General features: G+C 41.9%; 1 protein-coding gene across 2 annotated transcripts in view; it reads left to right on the top strand.

Annotated features, from left to right (window-relative positions):
- The first annotated feature begins 6,331 nt into the window (after positions 1-6,331).
- Positions 6,332-17,696, top strand: part of ZNF644 (zinc finger protein 644) — a 46,807-nt gene continuing 35,442 nt past the window's right edge. For both annotated transcript variants that reach the window (XM_084266133.1, XM_084266132.1), the window contains exon 1: positions 6,332-6,440. The gene's annotated coding sequence lies outside the window, so the exon portion shown is untranslated. The remainder of the gene's footprint in view (positions 6,441-17,696) is intronic.

The following is a 17,696-nucleotide window of genomic DNA, read 5'->3' as shown; positions in this document are numbered from 1 at the left end:
ATGGACAGAAGGCTGGCAACAGGAGAACAGGGTGCCAGTTGTCTTTGTTATGTAGTGCTGGAAATGTTCCCTAGCTGGGAGATTTAAAACCCCTGTAACAGTATGACAGTTCTGTAGACAACTTGCAGTGTCAAGCACTAATATCTCCCTAAGTAGAGTTTGTAAATATTCTTCCATTGCAAAATACTTTATTTCAGGACTAAACTTACACTGGCATTACTGTTAGGAGAGCCATAGGTTTTAATGGTGTTTAATTTTACCTACACATTCTTACTGCCCTCTTACTGTTTTACTGGCAGTTCTAAAAGTTTAATTGGTACTGACAAAGATGAATAGAATATCTTGATTTATAGCAGAAACTAACTTTATATTAGAAATGAAATACATTTTTGTTCTGTCTGAAAAATAGACAAGACTAGACAATCCTCTTTAATTAACGTTGACAACTGTATTTCAAAAGAGCCTGTGAAACAAGAAAGCCAGCAAAACATGAATCAAATCAACAGCTCAAACAAAAAATAAGTTACGAAAAGTAATTTTTACTCTTTCAGTTTTTACAATGTTGAAATAAACTAGTCCAATTCATTCTGCTATTAGTTATTCTAAAATTGCAGTGGAAATAATTACTGTTTGTTGAAACAACCAGTACATCGAGTTCCTAAATTTGTTTATATTGGTGAAATAAGTACTGTGTCTTTGTATGAAAGGCCAAGAAATGAGAAATGTCTCTGCAGGATGAAAGGAAAAACTCTGTGGCAAGTGAGCAGTAACACACAGATAGCACTAACACCATGTTTCTGAGATGCTGTTTTTGTAGTTAGGGGGATCCAAGGGCAAAGACATGACAAACTTTATAGGCAAAGATACTTTATTAAAACAACCATCTTAGCTGAAAAAAAAGCATTGTGTCTTGGGTACTCAAAAAATTCTCCACTTTTTCAATTTATAGTAGTGGATTTAAGAAAAGAGGCTGCTTTTTTTAAAAAAAAAAACCACCACATTTTTGTCTGAAGTGCAGACATCAAGGATCACTCAATTTTGAAAATGCTACAGAAGACAAATTTTCTACCAAAGGCTACAGTATAAAGATGAGATCAAAGTAGTAACTGGAGAGGGGACATGGATGAGAATAATGCAATATATCCATTACTGGTTTGAAAATAGTACAGGTTTAAATTGTTCTACAACTCAAAACTATATAGTTTAATCTTTTTTTTCCTGTTGTTTTGGATGGTATATACAGGCTAAGCAGAATATTTTGTTATTGAAAGAAATGTGTCAACTGAAAATGAAATTTTCAAAGAATGATGCATACAGTGGCTCTATTTCCATGGTGAAGCTTTTTGCATAGAGTTAATGAAGTGCTTGGGGTCCAAGGGAATAAAAGGTGCTATATAAATGTAAGAAATTATCATTAAAAAGTTTTTCCCTCCAGGCATTTGGGATTTTGCTGTGTGTGTTACAAGGAGGCGTTTGCAATCTTCTTTCATTCAAAATGCTTCAGCTTAGACCTGCTCAAACTCTCCCTCTGCAGCTTCAGCTACAAAAATGTTTATATGAAGAAACAGTTCCTAAATTGGTTTCAATTAATTATATTTTGCTGCTCACATGAAAGAGCCTGCCTTGGTTTAAGCTTTTTATAACCATTCTGAAGACCAAGAGGAACTAGGTAGCCACCTTCTCTCTCAGGAGGCTTTCAAATGCAGTTTTGACCATTGTTAGGCTTTCTCTGTAATGCAGGACAGAGCCAGGATGCCTGGAAACAAAAAGGCAGCTGTGCAATACCTGGCTTAACTTTCAAAAACCGCATCATGCAGTCCTTTACTGGCCACACACTGCTCCTTCACAGATCTTAGGGCGCCTTGTTGGAGGCTGGTCCTAGAATTTCATTTTCATGCACATGTACAGTATGAATTTTGCTTTATTTTGTGTGTATTTGCTTTATTTTGTGTGTATTTCTCTTAATCCAAAATACAGTCTTTAGCATCATCAATTACTTTTCACATACTGTAAGCATAAGTGGCAAAGCTGGTGGAATTCAAAATCAGAGCAAGGATTCTGACAGGGCAGACACAGCCTTTGGACTGCATTACCGTTTTGATGGAATGTGCGTTGTCCTCCATGAATTCACGCCAAGTGGGGATTTTTGTTTGGATCCATAGATTCTGTGGATCACAAGCATTTTTTAGCAAGTCCACTACTGCTTATGGAATTGGGCCTTCTCGCTCAAGTACTAAATTGAGGCATTGAACAAAGTGCTAGATATCCTTAAACTCTTGGTAAAATTGTGAAATTTGGCAGCCTAACTAAAGTTCAGATTTCCTTACACTAACTATTTTACATATCATAAACCACTGCATCGTCTTTAAAATGATAATGCTTTTATAGAATTCAGTGTTTTCCTTCAACAAGTAATAGCAGAATTGAACCAAGAATTGCGGTTGCTGAAAAATTATCTGCTAGGGGACAAAACATACGTAAGCAAGTGTGATGACCTTAAAATAATTGGGTATAATAAATTATATGATATTGAGCAAGAAGCATAGGGTTAGTATTAATATTTGCTTTTATATGCTTTTATTGTTTGTATTTTAGTTAACATGCAGCACATATGACCCAGAATCCTAATTAGAAGAAATCTCTGGATTGCATGAGATTAGGTTTCCTGTTGTATAAGAACAGGGAAAAACTGTCCATATATACTCCAAAATACCAGAACTTGATTTTATAAATTTATCTTTCAGAAAACAAGCTTAATTCTCAGAAGAATAACATTAGCACTCATTAGGGGACTGAGTGCTTTAGGGTACTGTTAATGAAATTCATAGCCTTTTGCCTGTGGGTTATCAGTTTGCATTCAGTCTAACTCAGTGGAGATTAAAAATTGGCCTATTTAATGGCCTTTTAGTCATCTCTAATGAGATGAGTTTGATGGGCCTCAGTCCTAGAAAACAAAACACTCACACTGTCTTCTCCTAACTGGCAAGGTCCAGAGAAATCCCTCAATTTAATGGATTCTGGAGAGAATGAATCTCTAGTACCATGGGAAATAAAAGAAAAAGCAAGCGAAGTCCTTGATTCACACTGTTTTTAAACATAGAATTTACAGTGATGTACAAAGTCTATAAATTAGCAAATCAGCTGAGCATGTGACATATCTGCATGGGATGCAAGGGGAAATGGCCAGCCCCTTTTCAGTGGCCTGTGGAGACAGGACAAGGGGCAATGGCTGCGAGTTGGAGCACAGGAAGTTCCCCACCAACATGTGGAAGAACTTTTACACAGTGAGGGTGACAGAGCCCTGGGACAGGCTGCCCAGGGGGGTGGTGGAGTCTCCTTCTCTGGAGATATTCAAGACCCGTCTGGATGCCAATATGAGCTGGGGAGCTGCCTTGGCAGGGGGGCTGGACTCGATCTCTCAAGGTCCCTTCCAACCCCTATGATTCTGTGATTCTGTTGTATGTTAGCTATACCATGAGAAAGACTCACAAAGGGGATATCTACTACACCAATACATGAAATGTTTAAATGTCTCTGGGATTCATTTCTACCAGAGAAAAAACAGGATCAGAACAGATATCTGGGTAGTAACTGCAGTTACAGAAAATGGTGCTGAGAACAATGAATGCCTAGTCTGCATCCATTGCTTCACAGCAATCAAATGCTTCTAATCTTTTCTTGCAGATACTTAACTTCAAAAACAAAGTTTTCAGAGCACTAGAGAATATAGGCTAGTTTTATGTATTCATATCATAATGAAGCTTTTCCTAATGTCTAACCTAAATTTCTTCCATTGCAGTTTGAAACAGTTAATTTTTGCCCTGCCTGCAGTGGATTTAGTGAACAGTGTATTTTTTCCCCTTTGCTAGGTTAAAAGATCTCAAGCATTCCTATTTCCAATTAGGGTCATGTCTTTTAAAAAACTACTGTATTTCCCTTCCCTGTAATCCCTTCTGTTGGGCTTTTTTGAATTTTTTTTTTGGAAATGCAGAGCTCAAATCTGAACATGGTATTACGGCTGAGGCTTTACTAGTATTAAACAAGAATTTCTTTGTATGTCCTAGATATGACAGTTCTGTTTACACATCTCTCTGTACTGCAGCTTTTTGCACAACAGTGTGACATTGTTGATGCGTGTTCAGTTTGTGATCTACTCTGATCCCCAACCCCTTTTCTGAAGACCTAGTGTTTGTCTGTTCCCAGTCTTGTAATTGTGCAATTGTTATTTTCTACTTTAATGTTGAAGTTGGCACTTGGTTCAGTTGCATCCTATTTCTGCAACCAGTTTGTCAGGAGCATTTTTAATTCTTTTCTTGTCCTGCAACATGCTTCCTGCTCTGCCAGTTTGCCATTGTTGGCAGATGCCATCAGTGTAAACTGTCATTCACATAATTAGACTTGGTATCAAGCTCAGGACACCCCCACCTCCAAGGAACCATATTTGCTGTTTCACAGCGATGCATTGCTGACATAGCGTTGCACCACCGCCGTGACCACATTGTACATCTTTTGCTTACTCAGTTGAGGTGGTGTCAAAAGCCTCACTTAAGCTGTAACAGATCTACTGCTACTCCCATCCACATCCCGTTACATTGCCACAGCATTGGATGCGTTTGGTGTGAGATGAGTTTCTTGACAAATCCATGTTGGCTATAACTTACCACTTAATAAGCTACCATGTACTTAACGATGTGCGATTATTTGCTTCAATACTTTTCTGGGAATAGAGGCCAGAATGATTGACAGTTCTTGGCTGTACCTGTTCCCCTCTTTTGATTTATATGTGCTGTTTTTCCTTTTCCTCTCTCTTGAAATCTCAGTTGTCTTTGTGAGCTTGCAGTGACGATTGCTCACACCTCTTAATGTTGCCTTAATCAACTTCTCACTCCAGTGTGAAATCCTCTGGGCTTAGCAAATCTGACGGAAAAAAATTAATTTATCAAAGCAGTCTCTACCTATTTACTAGTCTCCCCTGAATCCATGCCCTTTGGAATTGGGGTTTGCCATCAGAAGCTTTCATCTTGGAGAAAAATGGCACCGAATGAGGTGACACCGAGAAAGCAGTGGAGCAGAACTTCCCTCCTCCCCAGTGTCCTCATGACCCCCTGGTCTCTTCCCTCTCCTCACGTCGCCTCTCTCCTTTCAGGTTCCCTGTCTCCCCCTCACATCACCGCCGCGCCTCGTCGCAGGAGCCTGCCTTTCCCACTGGCACGGCCGGCGCCTTTGTACGGCTCCTGCAGCACTTGACCTAGTTTCCGACTTTCCGTGGAAAGGCACCGCCGAGCTACCGACACTCCGGCTTCCCGCTCCCGAGTGGCTTAGCGCAGGTGAGGGGAGGCCGGGCCGGCCGGCCGGGCAGAGGCCGCGCTGGCAGCCCGCCTTCCGAAGAAGGGCCTTTTAGGAAATCGACCCCCCGCCTGCGGGAGGCATTTCCGTCCTGCCCTCAGAGCCCCGCTGCGGGCGACCCGCGGCGAAGCCAGCCTGCGGGACCGGGGCTGCAGCCCGCCCCGGGGTAGCCGCGCGCGGCGGTAACGGTCGCACACCTGCCGCCGGAGGGAAGGGGGCACGCGCCCCCCCGCCCCCGGCAGAGCGGCTCCACGCGGGAGGGGGGCTGGGGAGCGCCGGCGCGGGAAGGCCGCACGCATGCGCGCTCCGTCGCCCGAGACGTGTGTGCGTGTGGGGCTCTCTGTGTGTGTGTAGCCGCGCGCGGAGTGGCGGGGGTCGGGGAGCTTGCGTGGTGACGTCATGACGCCGCGCTGGACGTAACCCCAACGTGACGCACACCCCGACGAGCCCGTGAGTTTCCCGTTATGCGCTTTTCCCCCCCCTCCCTTAATGCCGTCTCCCCGCCCCCCGCAGGCAGCCGGGAGGGGAGGGGAGGGGGCGCGCGCCGCTCCGCTCGGCTCTGCGCGGCGCCGCGTGGGGCGGGGGCGGCGCGGGCTGAGGCGAGCGTGGCGAGCCGGCCGCCCTAGCGGCGGTTGGCGGGGAGGGCGGCTCTGCCTCCATCCTGCCGCATCGGGGAACATGGCGGCCGCCTCCGACCTGGTGCGGCACCGCGACTCGGCCGCAACCGCCCGCGCCGCGGTAAGTGGCCGGGCCGAGGCGGCGGCGGCGCGGCGGGCGGAGGGCGGACGGGTGAGGTGCTCCCCTCCCCGCCCTTCCTCGTTGCCCTCCCTCCGTCCCCGCCGTCGCTCCCTTCCCGAGCCGGCGAGCGGCCTCCCCGGTGCCCCGGCCGGGCCGGACACAAAGGGCTGTGCCGAGGAGGGTTTTGTTCGGTCACATGAAGCGGCGCAGCCAGTGAGCGCGGAGCTGGGAGGGGGGAGCGGGGCCGCCGCCATTGCCAGGCGCGGAGGAGCTGGGCAGCCCGGTGCCGCCGCGGCGGGGCCTAGGGCGCGGGGAGAGCCGCCCGGGGCCGGGCCGCCGGCAGCGCGGGGAGCCAGGTAATGCCCCGCGCGGTGCCTCCGCGGCCGGGACAGGAGGATGCCGCGGCTCGGGGGCGGCTGGGGTCACCCTGGGGGGTTCCGGCAGGCGTTGGTCCCCTCCCGCCGCCTGCCCCGGCGTGCCAAGGCGGCGCAGCGAGTCCTGCCGGGCGGACCTGCGCGCTGCCGCCCGCCGCTTCGCTGCCGCTCGCCTCCCTAGTGGGGGTCTCCACACGTGATGCCCACCCGGGCTCACGGTCAGCCGGGGAGCGGCTGCCCGCCGCTGTCCTAGGTCAGCGATTAACGTGTGATGCACCCCCCGCTTTCGTTCTCTTCCTTCTTGGCATGAAGCAGGGCGGTTCTGAAGCGTACAGGGCTGTTACAAAGGGCTGGCAAGTTCCTGGCCCGCCGTGGGACTGGCCGGTGTGTCCTGCGTACCGGGGCAGTGCCGCCGTCTGCTGTGCGCGGGGCTCCCGGGGCGGCTTACAACAGCGAAGGAAAAGTTAACAGTTCAGGTATCAAAACCGTGTGTGTTCGGGCTCCCAGCTGCTGCAGGGTTTGGCGTTTTCTCTGACAAAGTTTGTATTACATCGGGTTTCTGTGGTGAGCATCATCTTGACCAATGTAATTTGTCTGAAGTCTAGAAAGTTTTCTTCCTGTGTCTCGTACAGAACCTTTAGTCTGTTGGAAATACTTTTGTTGGGATAGTGTGGGCTATAAACTGACAAATCAGGATGGTAATGAAAAAAATAAGCATGGTATACATCAAAGTAGGTTTCCATCCGTGTTGTACAGCTCTGGCCCTTTAAGCAAAATCTCATTTGCAGTGATATTCTGATTCCTCTGTGTGTGTGTGTCCCTTCTAGCACATAATTTAATTATGAGGATTGTGTCATGGAACTTCACTTTCAGATGCATATGGGGAATGAATGTGCACCAGATTTTAGAGTAAGAAGCCATTTCGTTTTGTATAGATTAATAAATTAACACATGAGGCAAACACTCCTAAGAAGCTGATAAGCATCTCTGGAATTCCACCACAGAATCCTACCTTTTACTGAGAAGCTTGTGCATTATGTTTTTTTAACACAAGTTGTAAAATAAATTTTCATTCAAATTATAAGACAAATCTGTAAAGAGAAGATTCTTCACAGCTGAGAGTGAAGTGCTTCAGAGTTTTGGTAACCTGATGCGATTCTTCCACGTAGAATTCTTCACTACCTGACTTGTGCAAGACAGGTAATTTGAGGGCAGAAGAAATGGGCTGATTAGACAGTGCAGAATAGGTCTGGGGAAGCTTTTAGTGGGTCACTTAGGTGCAGAGTAAATGCAGCAATTTTCCTATTGGAGAGGAGTTTGGAGTGCATGGAGGAGCAGTGCAGTGTGACAATCCTATTACTTTGACTTATAATCAAAGCTGATGTTGCAGACCTGTATAACATAACTGCAGAGGGATGTGGTACAGAGTTATAAAAGAATTGCAATCAGAATTTAAACTAATAATCTTCAAAATGCTGTTAAAATAGTTTCTTCTGATGTCTAGCACTCACTCAAATTGAATTTCTTAGTTAAAAAGGTACCCAAGGAGTAGGAGTTTTGCTGAGGGGAAAAGAAGTTAATGTCGCCAGAGAAACTTATCTTTTTATGCACATATTCTTATTTTTTCTGTAATCTATATGATTTCTTTATATTAAAAGAAATAATTCCTCAGCACATGTCATTGTTAACAAATTGGAGCAAAGGTATAGTAATCTGAATTTTTTTTTAAGTTTCATGGAATCCAGCATCTAGTTTATACTGAGTAGCACTAGAAGTCATATGCGTAGGAAAACTTGTACGAAAGTAAAGTGAAAGCTAAAAGAGAATAGTGCTGTCTTCAGACTCAACAGGTGACCTGGCTAGTAGCAGCAGGGAAAGGCCCCGATCACTTAAAGCATCCTTGTGAGGGTATTTAGTACAGCAACAGTTGATTGAAATAGGAGGATCAGCACTTGAATAGGCAGGATGTTAAACAATAGTGGCAGTGCCTTTCCACTTTAAAATAACAGTGTAGGCTGAATTTCAATATGGACACTAAATTCAAGGGTTGTCTCCTGGAATTCCTTGTGGAATTGTTAGTGTTGATTCTTGCAGGTATTAGCAGAACCTACTAGCACATACAAACTAAAAGATTTTTGAAGTCACTTACGGAGAAAATGCGATTGGAAAGGGAATAAAATTCTCCATAGTGATAAAACACTGGCACGTTCACAAACACATGCTAATTTCAAACACTTTGAGACTTTTTTACCAACTTGCAAAACAGAACTTAAAACTGAAAAAAATGCAGAATATTTGTGTCACTTGCTGTGCAGTTTCACCTGAAGCTGGTTTGAATTAAAGGTCTTTGAACAGTTGCTGATTGGCTGCTTTTGTTTGGGTAGTTGAGAATTCAATTCCCTCGTGTTTTTACTTTTTGAACAACTTTTTGTCTTCAGCCAGGTTCAAGTGATGCTGCTACTAGAGGACTGACTGCCTTAAGATACTTGTTTTATTCCCTCTGTGTTAATACAGAACGCACTGCGCTAACGTTACAGTTATTTTAAGCCAGATTCAATTAGTTCTGTCTGTGCTCTGGATTGTGCCTATACTGTATTATGTATTCAGAGATGGGGAGGAAAATAATTTCATAAAATTAGGTTATATCTCAACAATGTTGCACTCATTTAAATTGTCTTTGAGACTGGTTTAAGTTGGTATAGCCTCCAAAGCCTGATTCCTTTAGATGAATATAGCGTCCACCCAACTTCAGCGTGTAAAGAAATCCCTAGTGAAATAAACCAAAACAATTTTGTCTTCTCTAAAAATATATCCATTTATCTTCTTAAGCACTTTAAATATAAATTGATTTTGAGTAATTAACATTTTTAACATTTTTCCTTGCCACTTTTTTTTTCCACCAATGTAGATGCAAACTTCATACAGCTGGAAAAAGACCTTGTTACCAAGGAAATTGTGAATGTGGGTCATTCTGGCCGATACACCAAAGATACTCCTGTGGGTTAAAGGATTTCATGTAGTTTGTAGAACCATGCAAAAATAAAGTTTTCATGCTTACTTTTTTTTTTTATAAAGAAAAGCACATACACTTTTGTGCTCTTATACATTGTGTCCCTTAAATCAAAACTTGTGTCAATCAAAGGAACCATTCACACGAGTGGCACAGTAGAGAAGCCGTGCCCGCGCTGTTCGTGGAATGGGAGAAAGGCGTCTCTTCAGGTAGGCAAGGGTATGAAGTGGACACAAATAAGTGCATCTCTGCAGTGCATCCATACTGTGAGATGTAACATGATGATCAAATAACAGCTGTCTGTCAATAAAAACTGTGCAATGATTTTGCATAAACTTCTAATGTGTGGTGGTTTTTTTGGAAAATGAAGAGTGTGATAGTCACAGGATCAGTCATGTTACCAAACATGCAGTGCAGTGTTGTGTAGGGTATTTCTTCTTCTACAGAGCTTACCTAGAATCCTGGGGTATTTTCTCATAAGTAGTGATGCTTCATTGGAGGAGAGCAAGGTTTTTTTAAATGTAGAAGTAGGGAAATAAAATAATCCAAATATCAACGTGTATCTAGTTATGCCATGTTTCAGTCCCTGCTCAACTGTTCTCAGCAGCTGTTAGATTGATAAAATGTTGCAACAACGGCCCTAGTTGCCAGTGAGGGTGGGGGACGGGGTGGGGGGGCAAGGATGACAGCGCCTCAACAGTGAGTTAGCATTTGTTGTTTTGGGTTGTTGGGTTTGTTCGTTTTGGTTACACGGAACATTAACTGACTTAATATTTCTGAGCAAACTTGGTAATACAGAGAACTCCCACTTCTGCAGCTGTAATTGTGATACTCCTGGCATGGGAATTGCTGGTTTGAGATATGGCTAAATCCAGCTACTGGAAATGGTAAATCTCTAGTTGACATTTATCGATTGATACAGAGTGCTTAATCTTACATATAATCGACTAGTTGGAGCATGATAGGATGTTTAGCAATTCAGTATTTCTTGAAACTTTATCCAGAGGATGTGAGGCTCTTGCTGAAACCAGAATAAAGGTCATATTGCTGGGCTTCGGAATATTTCAGGCCTATTGTTAGCGTGCAACAACTATTTTCAGTATGCTTAATGATGCAAGTTAAATACTTACCACACTTACAAAAGCTATGGGGTTTTGGATACTTGTTTGGAATACAGTCTTATTCTTAGTAAAAATAAAAATGTAGAAGTTGCCATTTTAGCTATTTGCAATTTGGGTTTGTTGTTGGGTGTTTTTTTTTTTACTAAAGGAACAGTATTTGCTGAGTATTTGATTATATTTTTTGCTTGCCTTTGAGTACTTGAGTATAGCTTTTGCAAGGCAGCTGGAGGGGGAAAGAATACATCTTGGGAAACAGGATGGAAGTATTTGCAAGTGCCTTATTGGTTTATCCTGTTGTAGTTGAAGACGGGGATCAAGATCATTGTAATTTTCCTGGGGTTTTGAGCCAACTTTTAGCACTCCTTTGTAAAAATACTTTCCACAGCAAAGTGATAGAATGCAAGCAAAACAAGGTGCAAAGTACATGTTTTCTATAGTTTACCTTTCCTTACTGGCTTTTACCTGATGTGTCCTTTTTGAGTTTGAGTGAAAGAAATGAGAAATTCCTTAACAAATGTGATCATTTTAATGTTGGAAAGCAGTGATGGATTCCTCCTGCCTGCCTCTTCACAGAGTAATAACATGGTGCATTGATAGTATGAGTTGTGCTTTATCCCACCTGCTTTCCTTGTGTGGCTCTCTGGGGACAGGGATGGGTTCTTTCCAGAAAAGGCATGCAACAGCTCATGGGAAAAGCTTTTGGAAAGCCGTTCCTCATGTCTGCTTCTAAAGCGTGGCAGCTCTGAAGCTGCTCCTTGCTACTGCTGGTAGGAAGTGGTAGGTATCTGTTTCTTGCCTGGCTGCAGTCAGTGGGGTGATGGGTGGCGGTTATGATGTTGGGGTTTTTTTGTTTGGGTTTTATTTTGCTGCTTTTCATAGACTGTTGTGTTGGTAGGCTGTTGGGTTTTTAACTTCAGGTTTTGTTGCCTTAAGTGGCTGTCTTCTGAATGTTTCTTCTGTTTGTTTCTGATTCCACTCAGGTCTCCTAGGAGCACTGTAAAGGTGATACAGTTCCTAAAGACACTTTTTGTAAAAGCCCTTAATTTTATAATTTTTGTTGCTGATACCTCTTTTCCTCTTTGGACGTAGGCACATACAGAGGTTTTGTGGCCATAGAGTTTCAGAAACCAACTCTGATTTTCCAAATTTATCTTTTTCAGTCAGAAAATGTTGGAACTTTATAGAATTTATGGCCTGAAATTAGGCTCCCAACCGCCAAAACAGAGGTTACTGAAGTGTGTATTATATTTATGTTTATTTTGTTTTCAGATAAACGTGTGTTCTTATGGATGTTCTTGGGAGCCTTCACCAAAGACATTAGATTCTGTGTTCCCCTGTGATAATCGGTGGGGAGGAGAGAGGAGTGTTTTTTCCAGAAGTTGTTTTGTTGTTACTAAGTTGGCTTGGTATTAGAAACTGTATTTTCAACTGAGGACAGCCTTTGCCTGAAAAGTTCCAATATAAATAACTTCGTTTCTTCACTCAGAAGCGCTGGGTTTTGTTGTTTTAATACCATAGCTGTTAGGAGTGTGTGTTCTGTGAGAAAGTTTTGATTGTATGTGCTACCACAGGGAGTAGGAAGTGACAGTTCTGCAGCTGGTTTCTCCCAGCTCTCCCACAGTGAAGTGGGTACTCTGTCCTCTCATACTTCCTTTTTTTTTTTTTTTTTAATATATATATTGACATCAGTGAAATCACCTATCTTTTTCTGTTCTTCAGCAACACTTAAAAACTGAGAACAGAAAATAGCTGCATTATGTACAGATTACAAGGAATATTAGAAATCTGAAGTTACTTTAAAAAGTTTTTCATCTTCGGGGAAGTTGAGAACAAAATACCCGTTAACGCTCTGGGTACTCCAGTACCGGGTACTTACTGACAAAAAAACCCAAACCCTTGCTGTGGTAGTTTTATTCTGGGGGAAAAGAGTGAAGATAAGTTGGGGGTACATGGGGTGATTACTTAACCTAGATAGGCTTTGATGGAAAAAATCCAGAGACTTTGGAGCACTTACAGGATAGGAGGGAGTAGTGCTTGCATGTCTAGTATGTAGACTGAACTGCTGATGAAACTGAGCTGGAAAGGTTGCTTGTGTGTTATGTAAACCAAATATATACTGTCTATTGTATGCTCTTTCTACATCTTTGTTTTGGGGAAACCCCTGAAAGTTTGTTTTTTCTGATTTATTTTCTTGTAAATGTATTGGGATAGCGATTGCCTTTTCTGTGTGCTGTTAAAGCCTTTAATGTACCGGACATACACACAACAACCTGTTGTGATGAGAAGTGGTAGACTTGCTGATGAGCTGCTTTAGCACTGGCTCTCTCAGGCCTTTCTTCCTTTTGTTAATGCTTTTAAGTAAGGTAGGTGTATCAGTAGTATTCAGTGCCATGTTCCTGTCAAAGACAAGCCCGTGTTCCCAGAATGGCTAGGTGGTGAGACTGGCCAAGTTCACTGTGACTCTCACTGCTACAGATGTGGCTGAAAGTGCTGCTGAAGGAGAGGAACCGCTGGTCCAGCAAAAAAATTCTTATGCGGGTCTATCTCTGTACTGCAGTTGTAAGACTGCTGCTGCTTTTCACAATTTCACCAGCAGTGATGTGCATTAACAGGCATTACATATGTCTGCACAAGGAAGAGAACCAAAAATAGAAAGGATATTTGGGAGAAAGCCATTCAGGTTCCTGTATGACTGAAGAGTCACACTATTTCTAAAAAAAAACATGCAGGTACTGTGATAATTCATTTTTAGAAATGTTATTTAGACACTAAAAGCAGGGTGGGAATTTGCCTTCCATTTTTAGTCTGGTGAAGTTCTAGCAGAGGTGAGCAGAGAAGATGATGTGCAAGAGGTGGTCTAGCAAGGGGGTTATGTCAAAAACAAACTGCCCTGGCTTTCAGCTAGGATAGCGTTAATTTTCACAAGAAGCTGGGAGGGGACACAGCCAGGACAAATGACCCAAACTAGTCAAAAGGATGTTCCATAACATCATCCTCAGTTTGTAAGGCATTGCCAAACAGGGAAAGGGAGTCATTGTTGCTGCTTTGGGTGGGCTGAGCATCATCACAGGTGGTGAGCAAATTGCGTTATATACCACCTACTTGGTATATTCTAAGTACCATTGCTAGTCTTTTCCTCTTCCTTTGCTGTCCTTACCCAAACCCATGAGTTTTTACATTTATCTTCTGATTCTCCTTCCAGTCCTACCACAGAGGCAAGGAGCGAGTGAGTGGCCATGTGACACTCAGAAGCTGGCTGTGGCTAAACCACAACACACAAAAAATGCAGTGTTGTAGTGGGAGGTTGTTGGAGGTTTTTTTGTAATCATTGCAGGAGTTTCGTGTGTGTGTGTGTGTGCGCACACATGTTGTATTCCTTTGCCTATGTATCCAGATAGATCTTCATAGACATTTAGAGAGAGACAGTTAAGATCTATATTCTCTAAATAAGAGTACTATGTTATAGAACAAGATAGAGTTCTAACTTAAGGCTGTATTTAAGGTAACAGCATTTAGTACAGTTCTCTGAAGACATTCAGATTCTGTAGTTTTACTGGGAAATTAGAGAAATGGGTTTACACTTCTACATAAAAAGTACTATCCCAAGAGACCATCTCTTCATGTCATTTGAAGCATTAATGGTGAGTTGGAGTTTTTTCTGTTAAACCAAACCATTTTGGCTGGTTTGACTTCTGCAAGGTGATTATTTTGATTTTAAAGATGGTGGGTGCTGTTTTCAATTAAGTTCTTTTTAATATATTTCAAAAAACTTGACTCTAGGTCTATCTAGTAAGCTGGTCCTGAAGCATGCTGATACATATTATTTTCAGAGGATATAAATATAAGACGGGACTAATTAGTGATACCTTGTGTTGTGGTTTTCATGGTTGGCTTGACACAAAAACTTCTTCCAACTTTGTAATATCAATACTCAGACCCAGGGTGATTTTGTGACTTTGCTTTCATTCTGCCGAAAGGTTTTACCTTAACTTTAAGTCATGGAATGCCATTTTCATCAGGAGAAAGCACACTGGCTTTGACGTTCTCAAGGTTGTCCTTGTTCTTCATGTTTTTTGTCACTATAGATTCATTAGAAATTCTTACTACTTTAAATGAGCTTTCAGAAATGAAACCCGAAGCTGTATGATGTTAATCAACAGTTTATTTGAAAGAACAGGTAAGTATTAAAGTGTTACCTGTTGTTGCAAATATTTCTTTATTCAGAATTCACACTTTCTTTTAAAAGGACAGCCATATTAGTGTAAAAAACGTGACCAAGCAACTCCCCCTGCCCAAAACAGAAAACAACAAAAAATATACCCACCCCAAAAGGCCCTTGCCTTTTCTTAAGTTTTGCCTTCAGTATAAATTTGTATTTCTTTTATGACTGCCTGTACCTCATTTAAAAAAAAAAAAAAAAAAAAAGACACAAATACCACATTGTTTTCTTCTAAATATTGTAAATTGCACCAGTCTTCTCAGAGGCTTTAATATAGTCAAGGAATAGGTTTGGTTAGGGTATTCTAAAGTCTGATTTTGGAGAAGTTCTGTGCTATAACATTGTTTTCTCTTTTGGTTTTGGGATTTTTTTTAGTTTTGTGTATCTGTGGATATACACATATATCTGGGGCAGTTATTTCTTAAATTAAATTTGTAGTAACATATTTCTGCACTTCTAACAGTTCATGGCTCTTGCTTTCTCTGAAGCTGTTCAAAATTGATTAGGTAGGGATTTAGTAAGTTCTGAGCATTTTTATCAGAATTGCTCTAAGTATGTTTCTGTATGTTATCCATGAACATAAGAAGTGCCTCTCTCTTAATCCATATGAACCAGAAGATTTCACATTCAAAGATACCCTGTAAGCATTTGGTGTTGATAATAGTTTTTTCAGTGTTCCAGACAAAACCAAGCATGAAATACTGGGGCTAATCTAACTTGTGTGTTTATGAAATAGCCAGCTGAGAAAGTAGCTCTGGGGGTAGTTAGTGGGCAAATAATAAGCCCTATTTATGGGCCTAAATGGAGGCACAGAGCCTCTGTTGACAGAGGTGACTACATTTTTGGATGTGCTAGTCAGTATTGATAGGAATTTATGAAGACTTTGCAGGAGGTATTCTGGTGTTTGTTTTGTTTTAACTGTGGGTGACCAAGACAATGGCAATGTTTCCTTTACCTTAGGTGCTTGCTTTCATTTGCGTTAAGAAGCTTTGTTATTAGTGCAAATAACATAAGCTGTTTACTTGCTAGAAGAAAATATTTCTGTCTCAGGGTTATGTGCTTTTTAAAGTGTGGGGAGGTGTGGGAAACATACAGGTTCTTTGCCTCAGTTAAAAAACCTATAATTTCTGTCTATATTCTGAAACAGTCGTTATATGAATGACTTGAGACAACTGTGTGTATGTTTGTTTTATACTCTTAATTTGATACAGCCTTAGCCCATGAGGTGTAGATAGTACTTTTCAAGACACTACATAATGTGAATAGAAAGACATTGGGGTGGATCTTGAGAATATCTGCTTGATAGCAAAATGCTTTTCATTGAACAGTTTTTGAGCAATGGGTTAGTAACTTTACAAACTACTTGGAAGTTACACTGTAGGAAACAGTACTGTGTGGTGTTGAATGGTGTTTGTAATAAAACTTGTGGGCACTGTCTGATTGAACACGGGGGCTGTGAATAATAGGAGCTTGCTAATGAGGCATGGGTGTTGTGTCAGAGCTGATCTGTGGTTCTGGTGATGTGTGGCTGGTTCAACAGTGTGTTGCAAGTGGTAGCCAGTGGCCTCGAACTACATTTCAGAGAGGTGGGTGGAGCCATTTGCCTCTGTTTGCTTGCCAGGTGTAGTAGTGTAACTGAAGTTATATGTGGGTTGTTCCTGTTTAAAAAATAAACAAAACAACAAAACTAACAAAAACCCCAGCTAATGAAACTATCTAGCATGAAGGTGTAAAAAATAAAACACAAATGGTTTAATTATGTCACATTGCTATAGCTTATCTAAAATAGGAAATAATTTTTTCCTATTTATGTAGATGATGGACAGTGTTGGAAGCTTGAAGTGATGCCAAACCAAGTAGCTTAGTGAGGAATGGTTTTTTTCTTATTTGAAAAATTCCAAACGTTTTCAATAGCTATCGAGGTGATATTCTAACTTTACTCTTTCACCAAAACTAATCCTTTGTCATCAAAAGCAGGCTTTTGCAAAATGAAGGAAAGGCTTTACATTACTGGTGATCTATACGTGACTCCCTAAAGTGATTTTTCATAGATTATAAATAATGGTGTGTATACAACCCTAGTTATCAGAGTATGTTGTAGCTTCATTTAAAATCTGATAAGCAGCAATTGCATCTGATTATATAGTGTGTATTTTATTTGGACAAAACTATGGCAGGAAGAATGCCCATACTGGAGTTTTAGGTGAATATATTATATGGCTATTTTCTTCATGCTGGAACGTTCATTGTAGTGACAGCTTAGTCCTCTGATAAGCAGTCAGGCTCTTTGGTAGTTGGTAGTGGTGTTGAAAGAGACTGATGCACCAGTGTCTACTCTGTCCTCTGCTGGAGGTTACCTTCACAGGAAAATGTGAGTTCCGAGTTCGCCATAAACCTGCCTTCATTTTAACCTCAAGCCCTTACTGAATATTTATTGCTAGTTTCTAAGCAGAAGTTTACAGATAATCACAGAAATGTTAACGTGTGCATGAAATCTCCAGGAAATTTTTATTACTTTTTACACACATAGAAAATTCCTCTTTTGCTGAGGCTATGAAGAAGAGATTCCCTTTCCTGCCATAGTTTATGGGAAGTGTCAGAAACATGGCCTAGACAGACAACAGCAGGCATCAGAGCTAGTGATCCCAGCATAGCTACCCGTTCAACTGGAACAAACTTGTGACAGACTTGGGCTCCTGTTTTGTAGGGGGTACTTAGGTGCTGATACCAGTTCACAATTTCCTTCCATTGCTGTTACATATTTCAGTTTCCTGTTAGTGCCATCCCAGCATTGCTTTCTTTCAAACTGTTACGATACAAGGAAGGGAGATTTCTTTAAAGGAAGGAGATGAAATAGTGTCATCCCTAATTTGGAGCTGTAGGATTTT

This window comes from Gallinula chloropus (genome assembly GCF_964237585.1).
Source record: "Gallinula chloropus genome assembly, chromosome: 6".
In the NCBI taxonomy this organism is placed as follows: Eukaryota; Metazoa; Chordata; class Aves; order Gruiformes; family Rallidae; genus Gallinula; species Gallinula chloropus.
This window is presented reverse-complemented; position numbering and strand designations above follow the sequence as displayed.